We start from the raw sequence: 26,016 nt of genomic DNA, 5'->3' as shown, positions 1-26,016 counted from the left end.
CTCCCAAACTGTTTTGGGACTCAGGCATTTGGATGCCATAGGTTCGGAAATGCTTTAAGGAGTTTTTGGATAGTGTCTGCAGTTGAAGGATTACGCGAGGAGAGTTCTTTCCAAAGCACCTTTTCCCTTTCTCCCAGCTGATGTTATTACGGATCTGAAGGGAATCCCCGAGTGTGCTCCTCCCTGCAGCGAGATGGAGAATTTAGCTGTGGATGCAGACCCGCTTGATGCCAGTTCTCTGATGAACAATAACTGACTTGGAAAGGTTGGAACCAGATACTTGGTTGGCAGCGGACTAGGTTTTGGCCTCTTCTTTGAGCTTGCCAGGGGGAGGTGGGATCACTGCTGGCATCTTGGGAAGCCTTCTTTCAGGAGGTATGTGCTTTTGTCACAGGTTTCAGCGTTTATTTCCTTGTGTGGTATTTGAAACCATGTTTTAAAATGAGGGTTATTCTAACCAGTCAGTCGATACCAGAGAGCATAGTTCAATGAAAAGTATGAAGACACTGGAATATAAAAGAGCGTTTAGAAGTTTGGTGACCACTAAAAGTTGCATTTGGTGGTGAGTGGAGTGTTGGGTTTAGAATTAGGAGACTCTGTTCTGGTAAGATCTACCATTAACTGCCTGATACAGAACCAATTATTTGACCCTTGTGAGTTCTGTTTTCTAATGTACAAAGGGAGATTTCAGCCCATGGTAACTTTCTTTTCTTTTCCTTCTTGAGGGCATATCAATTTGGCTCCCTACTTATTCCAAATTACCATTGGCTTACGCTTTCTATTGTTGAGTGTCAATCCAGATATTCAGAATTGCTGTTAAAACCCAGCGCTTCTGTTTGATTGAAGCCAAGCGTTCCTTTTGTGTATGGGTTACATTTATGATTTCTCCCCCGCCCCCACCTCCAGCCCTTTTGGTTTTTGAAAACTCTTGGGTAGTATGTCGCACTGCTGAAACAGTAGAAGAATGTTTGGGACTTTATACTGAAAAGAATATGATTTTAATGAATGTCTTTGTGGTATTTTAACAGGAAAATAGTTTTTAAAGGGTTTCAGTAGGTTTGGAGCATAACATATGCAAAATCAAGTGATGTTTGCTGAAGAGCTGTCTTGCGGATATTTTAGAGTGCACCGGCAAATCAGACACTTTGGAAACATTTTTATTTTAAATTCAAGCAGGATTTGCAAAACTTTGTTCTTATGTGGTGCACAAATGAATCCCAGATACATTATTTGGGCCACTTTGGTAAAAGAATGGAATTTTGAACTCTTGGGGTTCAGTGCTCGTCAAACAAATTTTATTCTAATGTTAACCAGTTATTTGAAATTCCAAATGCCTAAACTTTTTTTGTGTGCTTTTATGCCTGGAAATACCCTCTCATCGCCTGGTGTTTTTTATATTTTTCCGAGCGTGACTGTGTAATATGAAGGTAATGTGAAGGTAATATGAAGGTAGTTTCAAGTAGAGAGGGGGGAGAGCCCTTTCTTGATAGCATATGGAAATGGAGACTATTTTTAAAGTTGTAGCACGTGTAAGGCTGACTGTCCCCCCCCCCCCCCCCCCCCCCGCCGGCTTCCAGATGATCCAACTTGGAGGAAAATGGTTGTAGTAATAGTTGTTAATAACTTTCATTGATCAGTAACAGGTGACCTAATTGATTTGAAATAGTGAAGTTTTCCTTAAGAAAGATTAAGAAACCTGTGAAGATGTTGCCTGAGTCGGTGTGTACCAGCAAAGACCCCGACGTATGTAAGGCAGGCGGAACTCTTGTTTTAGCAAGTGGAACTGTGATAAGAGGGAAGCCGTCACCCGTATTCACCAATGCCTGCACCTGAGTTTGCCTGACATTTTCCTTAGAGCCTGCCTCAAGTTTGTGAACGTCCAGTCAAGGCACTTTTTTGGGGTCAATTATCTAAGGGTGTGGGATGGGCCGGATCACATGCTATTGCAAAATTTCAACTGCTGTTATACTTGAAAAGCAATCACGTTCTGCCACACACACGGTCTCTCACTGGCTTTATTTGTCATTTGGTCACATCTGTGTTGTCTTAAGAAAAATCGTTCTCAAACAGGCGAAAAACAATCTTCTTGACCCACCTCAGTGGCTTCAGAAGCGAACTATTTCTTGTGCTTTCTATCTGTATTTTTAGAGTAATTGTGCTCTATCAAACTAGAATATTTTTTTTTACTCCAAGCCTATTTCTTTGTCAGTTCACAACTCCTCTTTTTGCAACCATGAGAGTCACGTCTGAGCTTCAAGTCTTCTCTCCTCCTCGTTTTCCTTTGCTCTGTTTGGTCACCTTGTCCGGCTCGAATGTGGAACATTGGATGAGCAGGGAGGTCCTGGGGGCTGAGTCACTTGTGGAGATGTATTTCCTCCTGAATTAAAAAAAGAAAAAAAAAAGACTGACCCATAATATTTCAACATCAGCTCAGTGATCCAGTTAACTAGACTGGCTCTTTTGTAACATGTTTGTGGGCACTGGTTAAAAGTTAAAATAGCTGAATTGTACATTTTATTGAGTGCTGAGAGCAAAAAAGGAAGTTCAAAAAAACCTTCTGAAATGGAGGAAATGGTGTCTTTGCCATGCTCTGATTTTCTGGGCGAGAAAACCTTGACTTTTAGGATTCTCACTTAAAGCACACATTTTGGCATTTCAGAACCATCACCATGGTTAAATATTTTTAAACAAGTAGCAAATTAAAAATTATGTGAGCTTATGGCGGGTTTTGGTTGTTGGTCGCTAAACAACTGCAGTTACTGGTCTGCTTGTTGTTTTATAAGTGAATTTTATCGCGCGAAAGCGCTTGCCTTGAATTGGCTTGCTGTCCGTGGCCCTCTCCTTCGAGCTGACCAGAGTCCCTAAGGCCGGTCTCCTTAAGAGCTGCGGAGCCCGGTCGAAAAGACAAAAGCTCATAGCCATGTGGACCAGGTCTGTCTGCTTTTCAAAATGTTGGAATTACTGTTGTGTCTCCAGATGACATCGAATCCATTTAGATATTTCAACCAAGTGACATGTTTCCATATTAACATTTAGATTAACATTAACATTTAGATTAAAGGGGAAACATCCTTTTATTGTTTTAAAACAAGGCTCAACTCATGCACAAGCAGTGCGTCTGGAGATGTGGCCGGCGCTCTAATCCAGCTGTGTTCACCTCCACTGCAGCTGAAAGGAATTCTAATTGGCCGAGGAATGTCGGCACCATCATGTATCACCGAGCAGGAGCCCGTTCTGCTGGCTGCTGGGTGATGCATTTCAGATGTTTTAGGCTCCTGAGTCCAACTTGGAGGTTGCTTGCAGGAGTCTGGAAGAGAGAGGCGTGAAGCGGGGGTTGTGGACGGCAGCCGGCTTTCTTCTTTGTATGTTGGGCATCCGCCCAGTTCTCTGAAGGCCTTCGTGCTTTCTTGTGGCTTAAACACCGGACTGGGCATCAGAAGGTCCGCCTTTTATTTCTAACTCACCAAAGTGCCACAGTGAAGAAGGGGATGGGTGGAATTAGAAGCTATTTGTGACTCCGTTTTTCCCTATCTGTCATGTGAGGTCCCTGCCTTTATATCAGGCGAGGACTTGATAGGGATGAAATATTTTGATGAGTAGTCATGAATGATTTAGAGTAGCACAGTGTAAATACAAAGTCATGGATGCCTTTATTTCTTATTCCTAAATAGTCACATAAATGCTAAAGCCAATGATGTGCTTTGACACTGAAGAAAATCTGTAGACTCTATTGATAAACATGGAATAATAATAGTCAAGAATGAATTGTTAAATTCTCCGTGCATTCGGAAGGTTCCTTAGAGAAATAGTACCATAAACCAAAGCCAGCATCATTTTGAATTGTGAAAGCTTGGAAGCATTCCCTTTAAAATTAGGAACAACAGAGGGATATACATTGTCACAATTGTTATTAGCTAGAGAAAGACACCAGAAAGCAAAATCCCTATCATTTACAGGTGGTATGATTTTATATCTTTTAAAATCCAAAAGAATCAGCTGAAAAAAATGACAAAAAAAAAAAAACTTTAGAGAAGTAGTTGGATAGAAAATTTCTCCATGGAAAAACAAAATGGATAAAAATCACTAGGCAAAGACAAACTAGGAAAAACAATTTGCAATCTATACGACAATGAAACTCTAGCTTCCTTAATATATAAAGAGCTTTCAAAATCAATTAGAAAAAGACCAATATCTTATTTGACCAAGGATGCGAACAGTTCACCGAAAAGAATGAAAATGATTTCAAACATGTGAAAAGAACTCAGCCCTATTCATACCAAACAAAATACCAATTAAAACCAAGGGTGAAACAGTTTTTCATCTAGCAGATTGGCAGACACTAGAGTTTGAAAATATGTCATGATGACAAAAGTGTGACAAAGCAGAAACCTTTACACTGTTGATGGAGAACGTAAATTGATGCAATAGAGTAAGAAGAGCAGTTTGATACTATCAGATAATAAATGTATATACCCTTTGATCTAACAGTTCTGCCCACAGGAATTTTTCTTACAGGCGTATTCACACATAATTTTTGCATGTGCAAAATTATTGCAGCACTGTTTAAATTATAAAATCCTGAAAACAACTTAAATATGTACTAATAGGGAACTAGTTAAATAAATTATGGTCTATCCCCAGGAATGTGTAGCTGTTTAAAAGAATAAGATAGTGCTGTATATTCTGATGGGGAATATTCTCCAAGATATATTATTGAGTGGGGGAAAAGCCTAATTCCGAAGAGTGGAAATGATATATACCATTTGAGTAATAAATTTTAAAAAATAGGCGTCCCCTTTGTGGCTCAGCAGGTTAAGGAGGTGGTTTCTGCGAGGATGCAGGTTCAATCCCTGGCCTTGCTTAGTGGGTTAAGGGTCCGGCATTGCCGCAAGCTGCAGTGTAGGTTGCAGATGTGGCTCAGATCCCATGTTGCTGTGGCTGTGCTGTAGGTCAGCAGCCACAGCTCCGATTTGACCCCTGGCCTGGGAACCTCCATATGCTGCAGGTGTGTTTGAAAACGAAAAAAAAAAAAATTTTTTTTTTTTAAAGGGAAATTGATGGACGTAGCTGTACAGATATCGCTGGACGGGTGCTGTTGAAATAGGGATTGTGATTGCCTCTGGGGAGCAGGACTGGGGCTGAGGGTCCACGTGAGACAGACTTGGTTTCACTGTATTCCTTTTCCTTTTTCATCTCCCCACCTTCTCTTCTCCCGCTCTGAGCATATCTTCCTTTTCACCCATTAAAAGATTAAAAGCAAACAAAAGGAACCTATAACTCTTGAGAGTTTCTTAGAGCAGCTAGTCCATGAATTGCTCATAGTAATTGTTTTAAAATGTAAAATGTTGTCAGGTGTTCTGAACATTCAAAGTAGTTGTGCCAAATGTATTTTAAAGGGCTAAAACAGCAGTTAAGGGCGTATACCCATGTTCATGTGTGTATTTCCTTACCAAGAGGAAGACCCCTGGTTCGAGAGAGTAAGAGAGAGGGCACACTTTGGAAGTCTGAACAAACTTATTTTCCCAGAAAATGTGTTCATTCTGATACTGAGACTTCCCTCCCCCAACAAACAAATAAGCACCCCCCACCCAAAGCCCTTATTCTAGCATAATATTAAAAACGATTCCAGCCTGAATGATTCTTTCCAGATTCAGGACTCTAATCCTCCTTGGACCTACTTTCTGTAGAGAGTCCTTAAAAGACTGGGGTCTGGATTCCGAGTAACAGCGTGGTTTATATCGTTTTGAATGTCATTTGTTTGGGGTTCTTTGACCTATTTTTGTAAGGTAACCTACTCCCTAAAGTGGGGTAAAAAAGCAAACTTGCATAATAAGCTAGCCATTACTTTGGTGTTTTTCCTGAGTATCTCTAATCAATATGTTTATTTTGAACATTTTAAAAGGCTTGTTTGTTACTATAGTGGTGCCTAAAAAAGAAATAGCGCTATCCGACTCCGTAAAAGTAGAAAAAGTTGTAACCACGTGTCATCGCTTGCCTTTTGGTTCTCAGATCTTTGCATTAAAAATCTGAAGTATCATATTTCTGTGTATATCACTGAACAAACCATAGATTTGAGCATTGCTGGATACGTGTCCGTACGTGTAACAGTGATGCCTTATATCTGTATATCTGTCTCATAGTTTCCAAAGATTTGCTCACACACATTTCCTCACTTGAGGCAAGATACCAGCCAGCCTCACAAAGGGTTTTGTTTTTGTTTTTAATAATGTGTTTTTATTTCTACGTTTAGAAAGAAGAGCATGCCATTTGTTTTAGCCTTTAAAAATACATTTTTCACAGGAGAGAAAAGCATAGTTCCTCTTTTCATGTGCCGACACAAAAATACTCGGAAGCACCCTTATCCGGCTAGAATGCACTTGTATGCCTCGCACCAGTCAGCAGTCGTGTGCAGGAGAAGGCCCGTGTATACTCGTGGGCCATGGGTTTACCTCCCCTTAGGCTTTAGTGAGCATAGTTCACACACAGAATCAGACCAGTTTTGTTGTTGTGAAGTTGATCAGAAATGTGTCTTCTCTTCGGCTCCGCTGCCCATCCTGGTTTCAAGCTGCCATCCTCTCTGGCTCGGACAGCTGCTGCTTGTTCTTTCTCTTTGTTTTTTTTTTTTTTTTTGGCCCTGCCCATGGCATGTGGATGTTCCTGGGCCTGGGGTCAAACCTGTGCCACAGCAGTAACCAGAGCCACAGCAGTGACAATGCCAGATCTTTCACCTACTGAGCCACACAGCCTGCCCCCTTTTATTTAAATGTTGTAACCAAAACCATCTGGTTGCAGTATTATTTATTTTTTATTATTATTATTATTTTTTTGCTTTTTAGGGCTGTACCCACGGCATATGGAGATTCCCAGGCTAGGGGTCGAATCAGAGCTACAGCTGCCAGTCTGCACCACAGCCACAGCCACACCGGACCCCAAGCCGCGTCTGTTGCCACAGCTCATGGCAACGCTGGATCCTTAACCCATTAAGCGAGGCCAGGGATCGAACCCCTGTCCTCGTGGTTACTAGTAGGGTTTGTTACGGCTGAGCCACAGTGGGAACTCCGTTATTCGTTATTTCTCGGTTTCAAAGATGTTAAGAGATGTGTGTCCTCACTTTGGCAAATCCTCACGTGGGCATGGAGGGCGATTTGCTGACACTGCCCTTCCTCCTGGCGAGTACAGCTCCTTCCCACCTGCCCCTGTGTTCACTGCCTCCAGCTTCAGCTCCAGGAGCCTGGGTGAGGATGGCCAATGACACGTTCAGGTGTGTACAGCGGAGGAGAGGGGTCCGGAAGCCCAGTCAAAGAGGACTGTCTGAAAGAGTGACGAATGGGACTCAGAGAGTCTTCGTGGTCCAAAGCACGTGTTGCCTCCTCTTGCAGAGGGACAGCTCATGGGTTGCCTCTGGATACATCACAGTTTTACCACCCTCCCTCCCCACCTCCCAGCCCCAGTCATTCCCCAAGATGTCCTGACCAAAAACCTTAGTGTCTTGCTTGGTTCTCTTTTCTCTCATCTTCTAGAAGTTATCAATTCTACCTCGCATATCAAACCATACCCTGAATCTTTCTCCTCCCCTCCATCTCCCCTATTTCCACCTACTCCTAGGCATTGTTGCCTCTCATTGGATATCTGCAATAGTCTTATAAATGGTCCCCCTGCCTCTTTATATTGAAATCTTGTGTACCTTCAGAATTGGGCGGCGTACAGTTTGTCGATATTTTATAAGCTGAACATGTTTGTATAACCGTATCTTAGATTAGTAGTTCTCAACTCGGGGTAATTTTGGCCATCAAGGGACATTTGGCAATGTCTGGAGACATTTCCGATCATGCAGACTTTGTGGGTGTTACGCGTACCTAGAGTGTAGAGACGAGACATGCTGCCAAACATCCTAGCAATGCACCAAACAGACCCCACCACCAAGAATTAGTCAGTCCACCGGGTCCCGTAGTGCTGGAGAAATCCTGATCTCGACCAAGACATCGAATATGCTTCCACTGGCACCTGGAACATCCCACAAGCTCCCTTCCCACTTTCTACCCACCACCCCCAGAGATCATCACTGTCCTGGTGTAACAGCCTGCTTTTCATTTTGTCTTCACGGAATCCTACAGGGCGCCTTCTTTTGTGACTGACTTTCTCTGTTCACCGTTGTATTTGTGGACTTCAGGCATGTTGTGTGGTTGTGCATTACTCATCCCTTTTGCGGTAGAGTATTCCATTATGTCAAATTAAATAGAGGTTATCCCTTTATCGGTTAGTTGATGGGCAATTGGGTAGTTTCTGGTTTTGCTTATTATGAATAGTGCTGCGATAAACATCTGAATGTATGTGTCTTTTGGTGAGTGAGAATATGTGTGCATTTCTGTGGGTATATGCTTAGGAATGGAGTTGCTAGGTCATACAGAGCAGGTCTGTTCAACTTGGCAAAACTGTCAAACACTCATCCAACGTGATCGTACCAATTTACACTCCCACAGGCAGCGCGTGAGAGTTCCAGTTGCTCCATATCTTTGCCAACCTTGGTGTTTTCTTTTTCATTTTAACTCTTTTGGTGGATGTTGCATAATATCACATTTGGTTCTGCTTCTGCTGTCATTTTTCTCCCGTCCATACTTTAAATGGCAGCATAAGGCATTTTTAAACTTTATTTGTCTTGCTTCCTTTTCCTTTTTTACGTAGAGTAGAGCTTTAGTGTAAGAATAACACCTAAGGCCTTTTCCTCTCCCAAGAAACAGTTTTTTCCACACTCTTCTAGGCAATATTGTCCTGTGGAGAATGGATGACCCCCCCTTGTGTGTGTCAGAATCACCTGTGAGCTGTTAAAATTCAGATTGCCTGGGCCACCCTCAGCCACTAGCAAACACATGTTTATAGAAAAAAAACCACGTCTGTACTTGGATGTAATGTAAAAGAGTTGAAAAAAGCAATTTTAGTCAAAACCTTAAAAACTTGTTTCTATGAATAATTCCTATTTTATTACTTTTGTAATATTCTGTTGACATACTGGGTTTCCTGTGTAGGAATATTTCCTGTAGGTTCAGACGTGTTGTCTTTGCAAATAACTCATTCTGTATTAAAATAATGTTAACAGAATAATATAGACTAATATATTACAGACCTAAAGTTTAATTATTTTTGTTCCAAAAAGAAACAGATGTATACTTTTCACACACCATGTGAGTTTTAGCTGTTTAATCTTTTATTATCGTAAACATATTCATTCTCCCTAAAGCCTCAAGTAAAGTGATTTGTATCTTGTGGGTCAAATATTATGAGTATTAGAATTTGTTTAAATGTTGGTGTTCTCTAGTGGCTCATTGGGTTAAGGATCCGGTGTTTGCACTGCTGTGGCTTGGGTCACTGCTGGGGTGCAGGTTTGATCCCTGGCCCAAGAACTTCTGCATGCTGTGGGCACAGCCAAAAAAGAAAAAAGAAAAAAAAAAAGATTTAGTCATGCTTTTAGCTTTCTTATTTACTTATATACTTAAATTCAGGTGTAATTGACGATATTAGCTGCTGACTTAATGATTCGATATTTGTATGCTCTGTGAAATGATTGCAGAGGTCTAGTTAACACCCATCACCTTACACAGATGACAAGATTTTTTTTGGATGAGAATGTTTAAGATCTTGTCTCTTAGCAACTTTCCAATGTGCACTATATTGTAAACTGTTCGTCTTGAAGTCATGGTAGAGTCCCAGGAAGTGCCTTGTACTCCCCGTTCTCTCAGTTTTAATATTTTGTATAACGATGGTGCAAGATAAAAACAAGGAAACTGTCAGGTGACGTTGGTACAGTCCACAGGCTTACTCAGATGTCCCCAGTTAAAGGTGCATTTCGTGTGTGTGTGTGTTGGGGGGGGGGGTTGTGTGCAGTTTTATCTCACGTGTCGCTTTGTAGAAGCGCCGCCGTCTTGGTAAAGGTGCAGACCCTCCGGTGCCATCCTTTCTGTGGCCCCTTTATAGCCACGCCCTCGTCGAGAGCCTTGTCCCTTTCCCAGGACCCCAGCCATCACTAACCTGCTCTGCCTCTCAAAGTCTTTTCAAAGCCTAAATCAGATCAGGTCACTCCCTTCCTTCCAGGCCTCCGGGGGCTTCCTACGCAGAATAAAGTCAGACTCCCTCTGCGACGCAGCCCCGCTGTCTCCCTGGCCTCCTCGGGCGTCATCCTCTCCTGCTTTCGCTGGGCTGCCACCGCCCAGTCCAGAAACCTGGAAAGCGTGTTCCTGCTTTAGGGATTTTGCCAGCATTATTCCTTTATTTTTCTCTTTGCTTCATCTTTGTCTTCGTCTTCCTCTTCTTTCTTTCTTTCTTTCTTTTTTTTTTTTTTTTGAAGTTTAAAAGAACTTTATTTCAGATAAAATTATTTCCATAATTAAAGGTAAAGCTAACACTTCCTTGAGCCCATTATTTCAGGTGACTATGATTTCCATGGATGTTGGGGTTCCTGAGTATCATTTGACTTCACCTACATGCTTGTGGGAAGCTTCTGTAGTTCTTTTCTTGGTAGGAACCCCAGTTCTTCTGAATTCTTCCCTTCAGATATTCCATTTTGCATTCTTCATGAAAGGCTGGGTCATTACAGTAAGCAGTTAGACACTCTTTCAATGCAGAATATTCTTTCTGGTCTTTTACCACCATAAGTATCCCAGAGTCCTCACAGCATTTAGTGAAATCTTGAGCGTGTTCAGAACCTCTCTCTCAGGCCTTTTCTCTCATCATTTTGGGGATCAAAACATCTTTTTCAACACGTCTGGGATGCTGTTCTGCGGGGTCGTGTGCCATCTCTGCACGGGAGGAGGCGGCCGAGTGTTCATCTTGTTTTTTAATGAAATGATTGAACGCTCTTCCCTGTGTTTTTTTTTTTCTTTTCGTTTTCTTTTTAGGGCCGCACCTGCAGCATATGGAAGTTCCCAGGCTAGGGGCTGAGTCGGAGCCGCAGCTGCCATCCCACACCACAGCCACAGCAATGCTGGATCCGAGCCACATCCATGACCAGCTCACGCCACGCTGGATCCTTAACCCACTGAGTGAGGCCAGGGAGTGAACCCGCATCCTCACAGAGACTGTGTCTGGTTCTTAACCTGCCGAGCCACCGCAGGAAATCCTCCTGGATTTTTTTTTTTTTTTTTTCATGACTGGCTTTTTCTAGTCATTCAATTCTCAGTCTAAGTGTTACCTCCCCAGGAAGGCGTTTCCCGACCTCCCCATCCAAGTAGCTCCCTCACGTGCTGTCACAGCAGCCTGTCCCACTTCCTTCCCAGCACTTCTCATTTGGTGTTTGGATAACAGCTAGCTGTCCAGGCGACTGGATTTCCCTGGTATGTAAGTTCCATAAAGCCATCTCAGCCAGTTGTCAGCTGGGCTTGGGATTTCTGTGACCATATGACACCCAGAAACTCAGTCTGCCCCTGAGCTCTGGGCAGTTCCGGGGATTTGAACCAAAGCCTGAAATGTTCTCAAGCCTAGATTTTGGCTCGTCTTCATAACCTTTGGTGTCTGCTGGAAATAAGTGACGGGGTGGAGGGCCATCATTAATTTGTCCCTTGCCCTTGGATGCTTTGCAGTTGCATGTTGAACGATGCTTCCCATTTTCAGGCTGAGAATTCCTGGGGGTCAGGATACTTTTGCCGCCCGCCCCCTTCCCCTCTCTGTTTCCTGCCAAGGAGGCCTCGCCTCTCCTTCTCATCATATTCTCTCCAAATCTCTTGGTCCCCTTGGATTGCAATTTGAAGCAGAAAGGCCCTCTTTTAGCAAAAGCCTGTTTCCCCCTCCTTTTGTCTGCTGGTAGACCTCAGTAAATAGAGAGTAAAGATAGTTAAATGCCCATCCTAGTTCCTTGGGTGTTCATTGAATTTAAACTGTCTCCTTCAGCCGTTGTAAAGTTTTTAATTCTGTCTTGTGTTTACAATACCACACTTCCTGATATATATATATATATATATATATATATATATATATATATATATTTTAGTTTTAAAAAATTAAGATGCTTTCTTATGTAAGTGGCGGAAAACCTAGCTTAAATCGTTAAGCTCAATAGAATTTTCTTCAATAAATTAACTGAAAAGTCCAAAAAGCGGTTCCAGTGGCGTGGCAAGGACCTGGTCTTCCCATTTCTCAGTGCTGTGACCTCAGACCGTTCTTGGCTCTCTCTTTCTCTTGTGTTCAAAGGGTACAAGTAGCTAACCAGCAGCGCCCATGGCTGTTTGCTTCTGGTTTTAACCAGCGGAGATGTTAAGAGCACACTTTCCCAACAGGTCGTTCCTGGAGTCGAATCCTCTTGTCTGATTGGCTGGTTTGGGTCACGTGTCCATCTCTGACCAGTCACTGGCTAGGGTGATAGGAATGAGGGGTCCAACTTGGAATCCAGCAATGGTGTTAAGTCTCACGCAACCTACAGGTCTGGGACCTTTGAGGGAATAAGAAAATAGATGCTAGGAAGGCAGCCAACAAATAAGAGGACAATGCCATTTAATGAACTTGTGAAAACAAACAAACAGAATGCTCTCTTGGTAGAGTGCGAATTAAGAGGTGTATTTTGGTGAAAGTGCCAGACATTTTTGCCAAGAGTTAGGAATGTTAGCTTTATATGGGACTTAACCCACCAAAATTTCATTGTCGGTTTGTCTTATATAATGTTCCTGGTTTCCTGTATAGTGTTGTTTTATTTGGGACTATTTCAATACTGATTCAAACAGAGTTTAGGTATAGATCATAGGAATACATTCCTATACCATTTCTCTAGAGAGAGTATTTTTAAGGAAGAAAAATACATGTTGATTGTAAATTGAGTTCAGGATACATAAGGAGAGAAAAAATGCTTTTTAAGCAAGAGTATAAGTTTTTTAATAAGAAAGGTGATTACCAATCCTTCCTTATGATAGAGGCTTTGACTTAATATCTGTTCTTGATACTTGGAGCTCAGCATTTTTATTCCTATAGACCTTAAAAAAAAAAAAGGCTCTTGAGATGTTTGGCTGAGTTTTGAACCCGTGCTTCAAGGACGGGTTGGCTTTCTTAGCCCCTCAGGCTCTTTGCTCTGTGGAATCAGTGGGATGGGGCCATCAAGGGCTGGGGTGGAGCCAAGCTGTGCCTTTAGACTAGTGACCATCTCGTAGTCTCCTCAGCTATTAAAATGGGGAAAATAATTGAAACCACTTCAGAGTATTGTGGGTATTAAATAAAATAACCCCCATGCAGTGTCTGGTACACAATGTTAAAGACGCATTAGCTAATATTAACATTGTCATATCTCAGTGACTCCTAGATGACTTTGATTGAGAGTCCACCATTGTTTTATGTACCACTAAAAAAGAAACACCAGTAATTACACTACAACGCGATTCATTTGAGGATTTCAGAGATGTTAAAATATGAAAAAAGTGTGTCCTAGAATCAATGATATATGGTATTATGGCTGCCTCTGACTTGGAAGTCCTGGAAATTGTTTGCATACCCACAAATTAATGCCATCTGTCTTCAGTTTAAACATAACACAGTATGAGCTAAAGTTTCTTTTCATTTTTGTTTTTGTCCTAGACTTATATTGGATTTTGTCTCATGTGTTGCAGTATCGGTAATTTCATCATTACTAATTCGTTATGTAGGTTTAATGGTGGGTTATACAAGACCCATGATAGGCTTGGCAAACTTTGGGTTGTTTGATTTTCTTCAGTGATTTAGAAAGAAATCTGAGATACATTTTTGGAAATCATTAATATTTGTTGGAAAAAACCCTGTTTGGAAGCTAAAGGCAGGTTAAATGATAGTGCCCATAACCTTTTAGAGTAGCATGAGTGGTTGGCGGAAAGCCTGCCTAGGAAAGTGCCTTTGATGCACCCTACACATTCAGTTTAGAAAGCATCATATTGATATTTGAAAGAAATGCATGGTAGTTGATTTTCCACTAAAATATAAACGTAGCCAGTATATTGTAGCACTTGAGAGATACAGGCTATTTAAGTACCAACTCGGTGTCGTGAAAAGTAGCTATGTAATATGCTTAGCATAAATTTAGAAGTCAAACCTGCAAGGATATCCTATAAACTTGATAGAATGCGATTTCTCTCGGAAGTTCTCTGGTATTTAGACTGTTGTGAATGGGGTAGGATAAGCCTTTTTTTTTAAAGCCCATTTTCGATATTAAAATGGAAATGAATTATGGAAGTCTTTTTGGAGACTTGACCTAACTGTTGACTTGTTGCATTATTGATGGCTCACTCCATCAGCTGAGTGTCAGCCTGATGCTACTTTTGTTTAAGTCAGCTGCATGAGTGGAGCAGATGTGCTGTGGGTTACCTTGTCACCAAAACCAGAGGCGGTCCCCTGGCGCATGTGGCGCATGAAGTGTTTAAGCGTTATTTGTGGGTGCTGATTACGATTTTGGAGAAGTCGGTGTCTCAGTGTAGTCCACATTTTAATGCCTTCTGAAACAGCAGGGTTGTTCTTGCTCTGTGGGAACTCAGGAGACTTTGTTTGCTGTATTTTGCCCAGGATTCAGCTTGACAGTACAAAAAAAACACTTTTATCTTAGAAAAGGAGGTTTACTTTAGAAAATGGTACCCAAATTGAAATGAGGAAAATTATTTGCAGAAGCAGACATTTGATGGACCGCAGTTCTTGTCTCATCCCTGCATAGTAGTGATGCTTATATTTAGAACAGAGAGACGTCAGTCCAAGATCTCAGCAAGGCTCTGCAAAGGATGTGATTATGTCAGTGTTACTCCAGGTGTTTAGTTTCAGGCAGTGCAAGTCAGGGATTTGGTGTTTCTTATATTAGAATAGATTGGACTTGATCCAGAAAAAAAAAACACCCCAAAAAACACCCAAACAACCCATTAATGTGATGTGTATAAATCACGGCCTAAAAGTTATTTTAGTCCAAGTTTTAAAATAGATAATGCCCGCATGTGGCATAAAAAGGTATCCATTCAAGATGCCTTTCACCCTCCCGGCCCCCACCCAGTCACCTCCCCCAGAGGTGACTGTTAGGACTCGGGATCACATTCCTCGCCCTCGCTTTCTTGTTAACACAGGGGGTGGCGTACGGTGTGCACGGTCGTGCACTGCCTTTCTTTCGCATCGTCAGGGATGTGCTGCCTTTGGATCTCCAGAGCCGCCTCTGGCAGAAACAGCCCTGCTCGGTGACCATCCTTGTGCCCTTCCTCCTTGCCCAGCTGCCTAGCCGTTAGGTGGAACCGGGCGATGGGCTCTGGCTTGAGCACTGTGAGAAGCAGTGATTTGTCCCACCCTGGGGCTGAAGCTGTAAGAACCGCCAGCTTGGCGAGGGAGCACCCTGAACTCTTTGTCATACGGTGAACCCCGCCATGCCCCGGTTCACCCAGTCTCTGTTGTTACAAGTTGCCGTCAGATTCCCCGCTTAGCCATGGAGACAGCTTTCCAGCTGGAGGAGTTAGAGGTACCTTAGAAGCAAGGGCAGTGTCGTAACCACTGAATGACGTGGGGTGTCCTGATCAAATGCGGTGGACATTCAGGGGACGCTGAGTCAGTCCTTCCCCCCAGGATACTCACTTGGGTGTCTTGCTGGTTTATTGCATCATGCTTACTTCAAGCTGTCTTACAAGTTCGAGTTGGAGTCTGTGTAAGGGACTCTTCCTAGGCTGTGGCTGCTCCAGTCTTGACGGTACGTCGGTGGTTGTGTAGGGGTTTTTAAAATGTTTGCTGATGTGTTTGTTTTTTGGACACTAGGCCTCCTTCCGTGGACAGTCAGGTGCCCTGTAAAATCTTTTTTTGCGGGCAGAGGAGGTGGAAGGTAAAGCACCCGGGAGGGACCGCTCCCCGTGGAAGGTCCCGTCTGGGTTCCCCTCCCCGTAGCTCTGCCCGGCTCACTTCTGCGGGGGCTGTGCAACCTTCACACTCAACGTTTGGAATCTCCCCAAAGATATTCTAGAATGAGAGTCTGCCAAGTGCTGGCTTTAAAGCTTGTGTGTTGGGACGTCATTGTTCAGAGCGCCTCTTCTGTCCTTTGGCCATTTTTTATAGAAACTAGGTCAGGTGAGCAGACTGCGTGCCGCAGGGCTAAGGAGAGCCCTGTGCGCAGGGTACGGGTTTCAGAGCCCAGCTGATCTGGGTTTTAGTTCTAGCTTTGCTGCTTAGGAGCTTCGGCACGAATAACCAAGATATCTGTCCATTCCGGATGTTTTTATTCCTTGCCAGGCCTTGTGCTAAGCAGTTTTCACGTGTTCTGTTTCCTCCTCTCAGTACGCTTAGCAGGTAGGTGCTCTTCCTGACCCATTTTGGAGGCAGTGGAGTCAGCCGACCCAGTTCTGCCACATACCAGTGGCCTTGGGCAAGTCGTGCATTTCATCTGTAAACCTCAGACAGGACCCACATCCTGAAGTGGCTGCAGGGAAGAAGTGGAGCAGCCAGGAACCCAGCCTCTGGTCGGGCTCCTTTGCCTAAGACTTCACCGAGGGGCCTGCAGGTGGACTCAGGTGTGGTTGCTTTGTGGCTTTGCAACTTACGTTATATGTCGATAGTGTATCTGAATCCAGTTCTTTGCCTTTTTGTCTCCAAATTAAAGTCTTTGTTAAACATCGTTCTGCAGGGAGTTCTGACATTCAGTCAGCCTTCCCAGGAAGCAGTCACGTCAAGGCTTGTTATATTGGAGGGGAAGTGTCACCAGCGTTATTGTGGTATAATAACGGTATAAAAAGGAAAGGGGGGATTCATTCTCCCCGAATTTCCACCACCTCTTACCAACCTACGGCTTATTTTTGATTAGCTGTTTTCTAGGAGGCCTACACCCCTATTGATTATTTCCTAAACAGCAGAATAAACGGTGCCTAATTATTATTTATCACACGTATATTACGGAAATGTTACTCTGTTACTGTGATTCCATTAAAAAAAGTAAAATTTTGGTGACTTCCAAAAGCTCACAATGGAAGGCTTGGGGTTAGGCTCACTCCCCGGTCATTTTTCTATTCGGTTTGGTCCTGGGGTCTCCCCACCACCCTCTCTCTGTGGAGGAACTTGACATTCCACTCGGTGTCATGAAGCCAGTTGTCACTTGGAGGTGGAGCATTCTATGGTCGCACGTCGTCTGTCTTTGATGTGTGAAGCAAGGTGAGAAGAGGGTTTGCTAGTACAGATCATTGTTAGGCCTTAGAGACACGCTGAACAGGACCCAAACACAGCACGAGAGGTGGCTGAAGCAAACAAGAGAGAAACGAAGTGGAATTATGGTTGTGTAAAAAGGATGTGTGGTCCTTGCCAGTGTGACGGAGTCCGCCTTTTATTCAGGAGTGCAGGGACCAGGACTTGAGCATTTCAGAAATACGAAAACCAGGTCATGCTAGTATTGTCATCGTGTCCTGTCACGCCGCCGCTGCTCAGGGGACACCGTAAAGGAAACATGCCCATTGGCACAGATGGTGGGGACTCCGTTCCCTCCCTGTCCCCCGATTCTGCTGGGAGCTCTCTTGGACCTTTTCCCCTGAAGTCTGAGGCGCTCTCCTTGGGTGTGGCACCTCCTTCCACCATTTGTACAGTTTCCAGCCTGCTTGTATCTCAGCCGTGTGCCAGGAGGTCTCAGTGAAAAGGTGAAACCCGCACGCCGCCTGTCGAGTGGAGCTTGAAGAGAGACCTCCTGGGAAAGGACACACTGAGCATTCGAAGTGGGCTGCGATCCCAAGCATTTCCTGGGTTGAGTGTTTATCAAGGCTGAGCTTTACTTCCCAACCAAGCCTGAGAAGAATCTGGGAATGTTTCCCAGCTGATTGGGGGTGGGGAGCAGAGGAGGACGCAAGTCTGGAGGCTCGGAGGAAGTCTCACTCCCCGTTCGTCTCTTACCCAGTTATCTGCTGGAATCTGTCTGGAGATAGGGCTTGCAAAATAGAACCAGTTTTGGCGTATGAAGTAGGATGAGGCTGTTACATGTTAATTTTAAAATTAAATATAATATTTTAATTTTATTTTGGGAATGGAACATTGGGTAAGATTCACTTTAACATGGCTCAGCCTTGCTCTTCAAGGTTAAAAAAAAAAAGGCATGGAAAAGAGCCTTAGCTCCCTGCTACTGGTCGTTCATCTCAAGTCACACCAGTTGTGGGTTTTTTTGTTTTTTTTTTTTTCCCTTCCCTGTGACTCTTATCATCTTAGCGTTCAAGGTCTAAGTTGACACATGTGGGAAGAGTAAGGTGTTGGGGACATGGTACTGGTAAGTAAGTAGGGGGCTTTTCCTTCCTGTCTGACTCAGGGTTGGAGAACTCGTTTTTTAGACAGTATGTTGATTTCAGTACCTCGATGCCAGCGGATATGGTTCCAGGCATCCTAGTCTCTGGGGCAGCTCCTTGCTGTCTTAGCAGAAATCTCGTAAAGAAGACCTGTCTCCCTTATTGCACTGTTTCTTTGCCTCGACGTTTTTGTAGCCGCTGCCCCTTTGTGGGGAATTGCGATGGTGGTGGTATTCTAGAAAATGTCTTTGGGCTGAACGGTGCCAGCTTCACTTCTCTCCGTGACGGCGCATTTATATGTCGGGAAGTTGTGCCCGCCCCCACCGCACTATGCTGCTCGGCGTGTGGGTTCCCGAGCTGAAGAGGCTGGCATTGATGGTGAAAGACTTCAATCTAAATTTAGGTGCTTTTCAGAGGTTTCATAGAAGACTTCCTTAAATGAAGTCACCGATTACAAAAGCCCCTGCTGCATGGGGCTTCCAGGTTTGTTATTTTTTTCTGCCCTGGAAATGAAGAAGCAGGGCAGGAAGGACCGGCTTGCCTGCCCGCCCAGCTGCCCCCAGAGGCTCTGCCATTGTAGCCGGAATCACTAGTGGCCTCTGTAATGGCCTTACAGATCGGCAGAGATGGCTTGGTAGCAATCTGACAGAAGTGGGAAACAGCCATGAGTCCAAGGGAGTGTGGGGCAAGCAAGCTCTCCTAGGTGGTAGGTGGTGAAGGACCGCGCTCGCACTTTTTGTCTGACACCGATAAATGTACCTGGAGACTCATGAGCCGTGAATTAAAGCAGTAGGTTGAATTTGGGGGCTAGTGATACAGTCGGACAATCTTCAGAGTCAAGAGAAAATTGAAAATAGGCCTCTGGACTACAATTGTAACCATGAATGTTTCATACAATCTCTTGTCTTTCTTCTGGAATTACGGAAAAGGTGTTTCAAGGCTTTTTTTTTTTTTTTTTTGCCGAACACACCGCATACGGAAGTTCCCAGGTCAAGGATGGAACGCGCACCACAGCAGTGACAGTGCCGGCTCCTTTACCTGCCGTGCCACCAGGGCACTCCCAAGGCTCTTGTCAATATGGAGAACTCTTTTACCTGCCCAAAGGTCCCAGACTGGAGAGCTCTTTCGTGGGAGGAAGGAACCCAGGGCTAGCCCCCTGGGAGTCAGGGTCTTGAGGATGGCTCGCAGGAGTGGCCTGTGGTCACACACTCAGACAGCCTTTCATTTTCTGCTGCAAGCATCACGCTGTTTCTGCAACCTTCTGTTTGGGGAATGACCCTCTTTGGGAAAACTATTCCAATATCAGTTAGATAACCACGTGTAGAATCTCATTCCCAGTGTTTTTCCCCCTAGCGTGGATCAGCGACCTTCCCATGAGCATATTTTCATGATGAAACCACCCCTTTATGTAAATATTTATTTGTTTTGAAAATTAATTTGGGGTTCTTTTAGGGGGGAGGTAATGTATACACGATGCACTTTTAAATTGTGTAAGATCGGCAGTTCCCGTCATGGCTCAGTGGTTCATGAACCCAACCGGCATCCGTGAGTTTATTAAGTATGCAATAGCATTAGCTCTGCATAAGCACTGTACATGCCTTAACTTAAAAATACTTAGTTGCTAAAAAATTTGGAGTTCCTGCCGTGGCTCAGTGGTAATGAACCTGACTAGTGTCCATGAGGATGCAAGTTCGATCCCTGGCTTCACTCAGTGGGTTAAGGATCTGGTGTTGCCATGAGCTGTGGTGTAAGTTGCAGATGTGGCTTGGATCCCGCGTTGCTGTGACTGTGGTATAGGCCGGCAGCTGAGCTCCTATTCGACCCCTAGCCTATGGGAACTTAACATATGCCATGGGTGCAGCCCTAAAAAGCAAAAAAAAAAAAAAAATACAGGATGGCTGATTTTGAAAAGGAAGCTTCTTCATACCTTCCCTTGCACTCAAGTTCTCCTCCCCAGAGACAGTTCATCAGTAATGATTTCTTTTGAATTTTTACAAAGATTCGTTAGATTTAAATGCTTATGTGTACGTCCTTCCTCGGCCCCGCCCCTACCCACAGCCCCCCTTTTTAAGGGAGACCGTATTGTGTTGCTTTTTTCACTAAATAATGCCTCTTGGAGAGCTTCCCATATCCGTATATATGGAGCTGCTTCATTCTTTTTTTTTTTTTTTAATTGAAGTAAAATTTACCGTGTATGAATCAGTGGCTTTTAGTACATGACCAGTGCTGTACAACCATTACCGCTAAGCCCAGAACGTTTTCATCACCCCGAAAAGAAACCCAATACCCATTAAGCAGTCACGCTCCATTCCCTTCCCTCTCGCCTTGCCAGCGGCTAATCTGCTCTTTGTCTATGACTTTGCTTATTATTAAGGTCATTTCGTGGAATCGTGCAATATGCAGCCTTTCGTGTCTGGCTCTCCCTTGGCATAATATTTTTAAGGTTTATTCATGCTTAGGCACCAATACTCCACTCCTTTTCCTGGCAGACTAATATTTCATTGTATGAATAAGGTCCATTTTACTTACCCATTCATTAGTTGAAGAACGTTTGGGTTGTCCCCATTGTTTGGCTATTGTGAATAATGCTGCTGTTGTGTGACCGCAGCAGTGCTCTTGAGTACACACCTAGGCATAGAAATGCTGGGTCATGTGGAATTCTGTGTTTAAATTTTAAGGAACATGCTAAACTGTTCCACAGGAGCTGCGTAATTTTACCATCCCACCAGCGCTGTTGGAGGGTTCCAGTTTCTCCACATCCTAGCCAAGATTGCTGTTTTCCGTTTTTTAAAAGTTACCGTTACATGTGTAATATGTAATTACATATGTAAATATGGATATGAGGTAATATCTTATTGTGGTTTCGATTTGCATTTCCCTAATGACTGACGATGTGGAGTATGTTTTCATGTGCTTCTTGGCTATTCGAATATCTTCTTTAGAGGAATGTCTATTAATTGCTTTGTCTTTTTGTTGAATTGATAGAGTTTTTTATTCTGGATACTAGATCTTTATCAAATACATAATTTGCAAATATTTTCTTCTGTCTTTTTTTTTTTTTCTTTTTTGGCTCTTTAGGGCCACACCCACAGCATCTGGAAGTTCTCAGGCTAGGAGTCAAATTGGAGCTACCGCTGCTGGTCTGTGCCACAGCCACAGCAATGTGGGAACTGAGCCGTGTCTGTGACCTACACCACAGCTCACAGCAATGCCGGATCCTCAACCCACTGAGCAATGCCAGGGATCAAACTTATATCCTCATGGATATTGGTTGGCTTTGTTACCACTGAGCCATAATGGGAACTCCTCCAAATATTTTCTTTCATTTTGTAGGTTGTCTTTTCATTTTCTTGATAGCATCCTTTGCCCAAAAGTTTTTAACTTTCTTTTAAAATTTTATTATTTGTGCTTTTGCTGTCATATTTAAGGAACCATTGCCTAATCCAAAACAATGAAGAATTTGGAGTTCCCATTGTGGCTGAGTGGTAACAAACCCGACTAGTATCCATGAGGATGTGGGTTCGACCCCTGGCCTCACTCAATGGGTTAAGGATCTGGCGTTGCTGTGAGCCGAGGTGTAGTTTGCAGACACGGCTCGGATCTGGCATTGCTGTGGCTGTGGCGAAGGCCGGCAGCTGTAGCTCCAATTTGACCCCTAGCCTGGGAACCTCCATATGCTGTGGGTGCAGCTCTAAAAAGACAAAAGACACACACATAAAAAAGAGTTTCATACTTTTAGCTCTTACATGTAGGCCTTTGATCCATTTTGAATTAATCTTTATATGTTGTGAGGTTGGGGTCCAAACATATTTTTCAAGTGGATTTCGAGTTGTCCCAGCATCATTTGTTGAAGAGACCAAAGTTGACCCTTGAACAACCACAGGTTTGAACTGCACAGGTCCACTTACACACGTGTTCTTTTTTCAACAGTAGATGCTATAACACTACCTGATCCGCTGTTGGCCGAATTCACAGGTGCAGAACTGGGTATAAAGTTAGCCAACTGTAAGTTACATGCAAATTTTCAACTGCATGGCCGCGAGTGTTCAGGAGTTAACTGTTATTGGTGAAAAAGACTTTTCCCCATTAAATGGAGTTGGCACCTATTGAAAATCATTCGACCACAAATACTGCTTTATTTCTGGGTTCTCGATTGTTTTCTGTTGATCTATAATGTCTCTTCTTATGTCACTACCACATTATTTTGATAATTATTACTTTGTGGTAAGTTGAAATAGAAAATGTGAGTCTTCTAACTTTGTTCCTTTTCAAGATTGTTTTGACTTTTCAGGGTCACTTGCGGTTCCATGTGAATTTTAGGATGAGCTTGTCCATTTCTGTAAAAAAAGGCATTTGAAATTTTGATAGGAATCACTTTGAATCTGTAGGTTAATTTGGGGATTGTTGCCATCTTAACAATTATTAAATATTAAAATACATAACCATGGGATATTTTTCTACATATTTAGTTCTCTTAAAACTTCTTATAGGAGTTCCCGTCGTGGCGCAGTGGTTAATGAATCCGACTAGGAACCATGAGGTTGTGGGTTTGATCCCTGGCCTCGCTCAGTGGGTTAAGAATCCAGCGTTGCTGTGAGCTGTGGTGTAGGTTGCAGACGTGGCTCGGATCCTGCATGGCTGTGGCTGTGGCGTAGGCCTGAGGCTACAGCTCTGATTGGACCCCTAGCCTGGGAACCTCCATATGCCGCGGGAAGTGGACCTAGAAGAGGCAAAAAGACAAAACAAACGAACAAACAAACAAACAAAAAACCTTCTTATAACAATGTATTGTAGTTTTCAGTGTATTAAGTCTTGGACCTCTTTGGTTAAATTTATTGGTAAGAATTTTATTCTTTCTAAGGCTAATGTAAGTAGAATTGTCTGAATTTTATTTTCGGATTGTTCATTGTTAGTGTTTAGAAATACAGCTGATGTCAGGATGCTGATCTTGTGTTCTGCGATTTTGCAGAGTTCATTTATTAGCCCTAATGGTTTTTATGTGGATTCTTTAGCGTTTTCTGTATATAAGGTCATGCCATAGTTTGGCTTCTTGCCATTCTGGAAGCCTTTTATCTGGCAAGAGCAGCCATTCTGGTTTTATTCCTGCTGTTAGGGGAAAACCACTGCATCATTCATCACTAAGCATGATGTTCGCTGTGGGCTTTTCACAGATGCCCTTGATCTAGTTGAGAGAGTTTCCTTCTGTTCCTAGTTTATTGAGTATTTTTGTTTATTTGTTTGTTTGTTTTATCGTGAAAGGGTGTTAGAATTTGTCAAGTGCTTTTTTCTGCGTCAATTCCGATGATATGGCTTTTTATCCCCTTTATTCTTTTAAAGGATCTATTACATGGATCGATTTTTTTAAAAAAATTTTATTGGAGTGTAGTTGATTTACAGTGTTGTGTTAGCTTCAGGTGTATAGCAAAATGAATCAGTTATACATACACATATATCCTTTCTTTTTCAGATTCTTTGCCCAATGCAAGGATTGATTTTTGATTGTCTAACCACCCGTAAAACTCACTTGGATATGGTGTGTCATCCTTTCAATAGGCTACTGTATTCGATTCGCTGGTATTTCATTGAAGATTATTTGTGTATAAATTCAAAGGGATGCCTTTGATTTCGGTATCAAGGTGACACTGGCCTCACAGAACGAGTTAGGAAGTGTTTCCCTCCTCTTCTCTTTTGGAAAGAGTTTTCGAAGGTTGATGTTAATTTTTCTTGAAATGTTTGGTAGAGCTCAACAGTGAAGCGTCAGATCCTGGGGCTTTCCTTTTTTGCAAGTTTTTTGGTTACTAAGTCAATCTCTTGATTTGTTGTAGGTCTATTCAGATATTCTGTTTCTTCTTGAGTCAGTTTTGATGGTTTATGTGTTTTTAAGAATTTGTCCATTTCATCAAGTTATCTAATTTGTTGACATATAATTATTCATAGTTTTCTCTTATAATCTCTTACTAAGATTAAAGATTGGTAGGAGTGACCCCACTTTGTTTTTCCGCTGCTGTGGCATATGGAAGTTCCCAGGATAGGGGTCAAATTGGAGCTACAGCTGCCGGCTTACGCCACAGCCACAGCAACTCCAGGAGGGAGATGCGTCTGTACCACAGTTCTTGGCAAACCAGATCCTTGACCCACTGAGTGAGGCCAGGGATTGAACCTGCATCCTCATGGATACTAGTTGGATTCGTTTCCACTGCACTACAGCGAGAACCCCTGTGACCCCCACTGTCATTCCTCATTTTGACAGTTTGAGTTGCCTTTTTTCCTTGGTTCGTCTGGATAAAGATTTGTTGGTTTTGTTGATCTTTTCAAAGACAAACTTTTGGTTTGGTTGAGACTCTGTACTGTTCTGTTGTCTATTTTGCTTATCTCTGCTCTAATCTTTATTTTTTCCTTCTGTCTCCTTTGGGTTTAATTTGCTCTTCTTCTAGATCCTTTAGATGGGAGATTAGGTTGTTAATTTGAGATCCTCTTTTTTCAATCTGTAGGCATGTATGACTATGTTTCTCTCTGCACTGCTTTTGCTGCATGTCATGCATTCTGATATGTTGTGTATTCCTTTTCATTCATCTGAAAGTACTTTGTAATTTACCTTGTGATTTTTTTCTTGATGCAGTTCCTTTTTTTTTTTTTTTAAAGAGCATGTTGTTTAATTTCAGTGTATTTGTGATTTCCAGATTTCCTTCTGTTACTGATTTCCAACTTCATTTCTCTATGGTTATAGAAGATACTCTGAGTTGTTGAGGCTTGGTAAACTCACCGAGACTTGTTTCGTGTCCTAATAGATGGACTATCCTGGAGAAATGTTCCACGTGCACTTGAGAAGAATGTGTTTTCTGCCATTCTTGGATAGAGTGTTCCATATATCTGTATATCTCTGTCTCTATCTATCTGTTAGGTCTAACTGGTTTACAGTGTGGTCTTCTGTTTCTTGGCTGATGTTCTATCTCGTTGTTGTACCCATTATTGAAAGTGGGGTATTGATACCTTCAACTGTTATTGTAGAACTGTCTATCTGTCCCTTCAGTTCTGTCAGTTTGTCCTTCATATATTCGGGGCTCTCTTGTTAGGGGCATTGTAGTTGTTACATCTTCTTGATGAATTGACTCTCTTGTCATTGTATAAGGTCTTTCTTTGTCCCTTGTAACAATTTTTTTTTTGGCCTTAAAGTCTGTATTGTCTGATACTACAATAGCTACTCTAGCTGTCTTTGGTGACCCTTAGCATTGGATATCTTTTTCTGTTCTTGACTTTCAACCTATTTGCGTATTTGCATCTAAAATGGGACTCCCTCGTGGGAAGCACATAGGTGGATCATGATTTATCATCCACTTCGTCCATCTTTGCCTTTTAATTGAAGAATTTTAACACATTTATGTTTATATACTTGCTGATAAAGATTTCTACCATTTTGAGGTTTGTTTTCTCTATGTCTTATGTACTTTTTTGGTTGCTCTCTTCCTCCATTACTGCCTTGTTTGTGTTAAATCAACTGGATATCTTTGATGGACAGTCTTATGTTCCAGTCTTAGGCTTTTACACATGATTCTGCACTGAATATCCCTGAATATGTGTCATCTCACACATCTGCAGCCATTTCTGGGGGTAACTCACTAATGGAAATCCAGCTGCTGCTGGAGTGATGCCGACAGACATAGGGAAACAGGAAGGAAACCCCTTTTTCTATCATCTTTTAGCCTCTCTCTAAGGCTTCCAATTGGCAGAAGTGAACAGTGAGCCAGCCAGCGTGGGGACCTAGAAATGTGGTTTGTAGAGCTTCAGCCCCAGCTTCACAGAATAGAGTCTAGTA

The 26,016-nt window shown here is 42.8% G+C and overlaps 1 protein-coding gene and 1 pseudogene across 2 annotated transcripts in view; one reads left to right on the top strand and one right to left on the bottom strand.

Annotated features, from left to right (window-relative positions):
- Window positions 1-26,016, top strand: part of SMURF1 (SMAD specific E3 ubiquitin protein ligase 1) — a 105,773-nt gene that overhangs the window by 2,530 nt on the left and 77,227 nt on the right. The gene's annotated exons all lie outside the window — the stretch shown is intronic.
- Window positions 10,472-10,788, bottom strand: LOC125127053 (COX assembly mitochondrial protein homolog; annotated as a pseudogene).

Source organism: Phacochoerus africanus, chromosome 5 (genome assembly GCF_016906955.1).
Source record: "Phacochoerus africanus isolate WHEZ1 chromosome 5, ROS_Pafr_v1, whole genome shotgun sequence".
Classification (NCBI taxonomy): domain Eukaryota; kingdom Metazoa; phylum Chordata; class Mammalia; order Artiodactyla; family Suidae; genus Phacochoerus; species Phacochoerus africanus.
The sequence above is the reverse complement of the archived record's forward strand: the minus strand, read 5'-3'. Positions and strand labels throughout refer to the sequence as shown.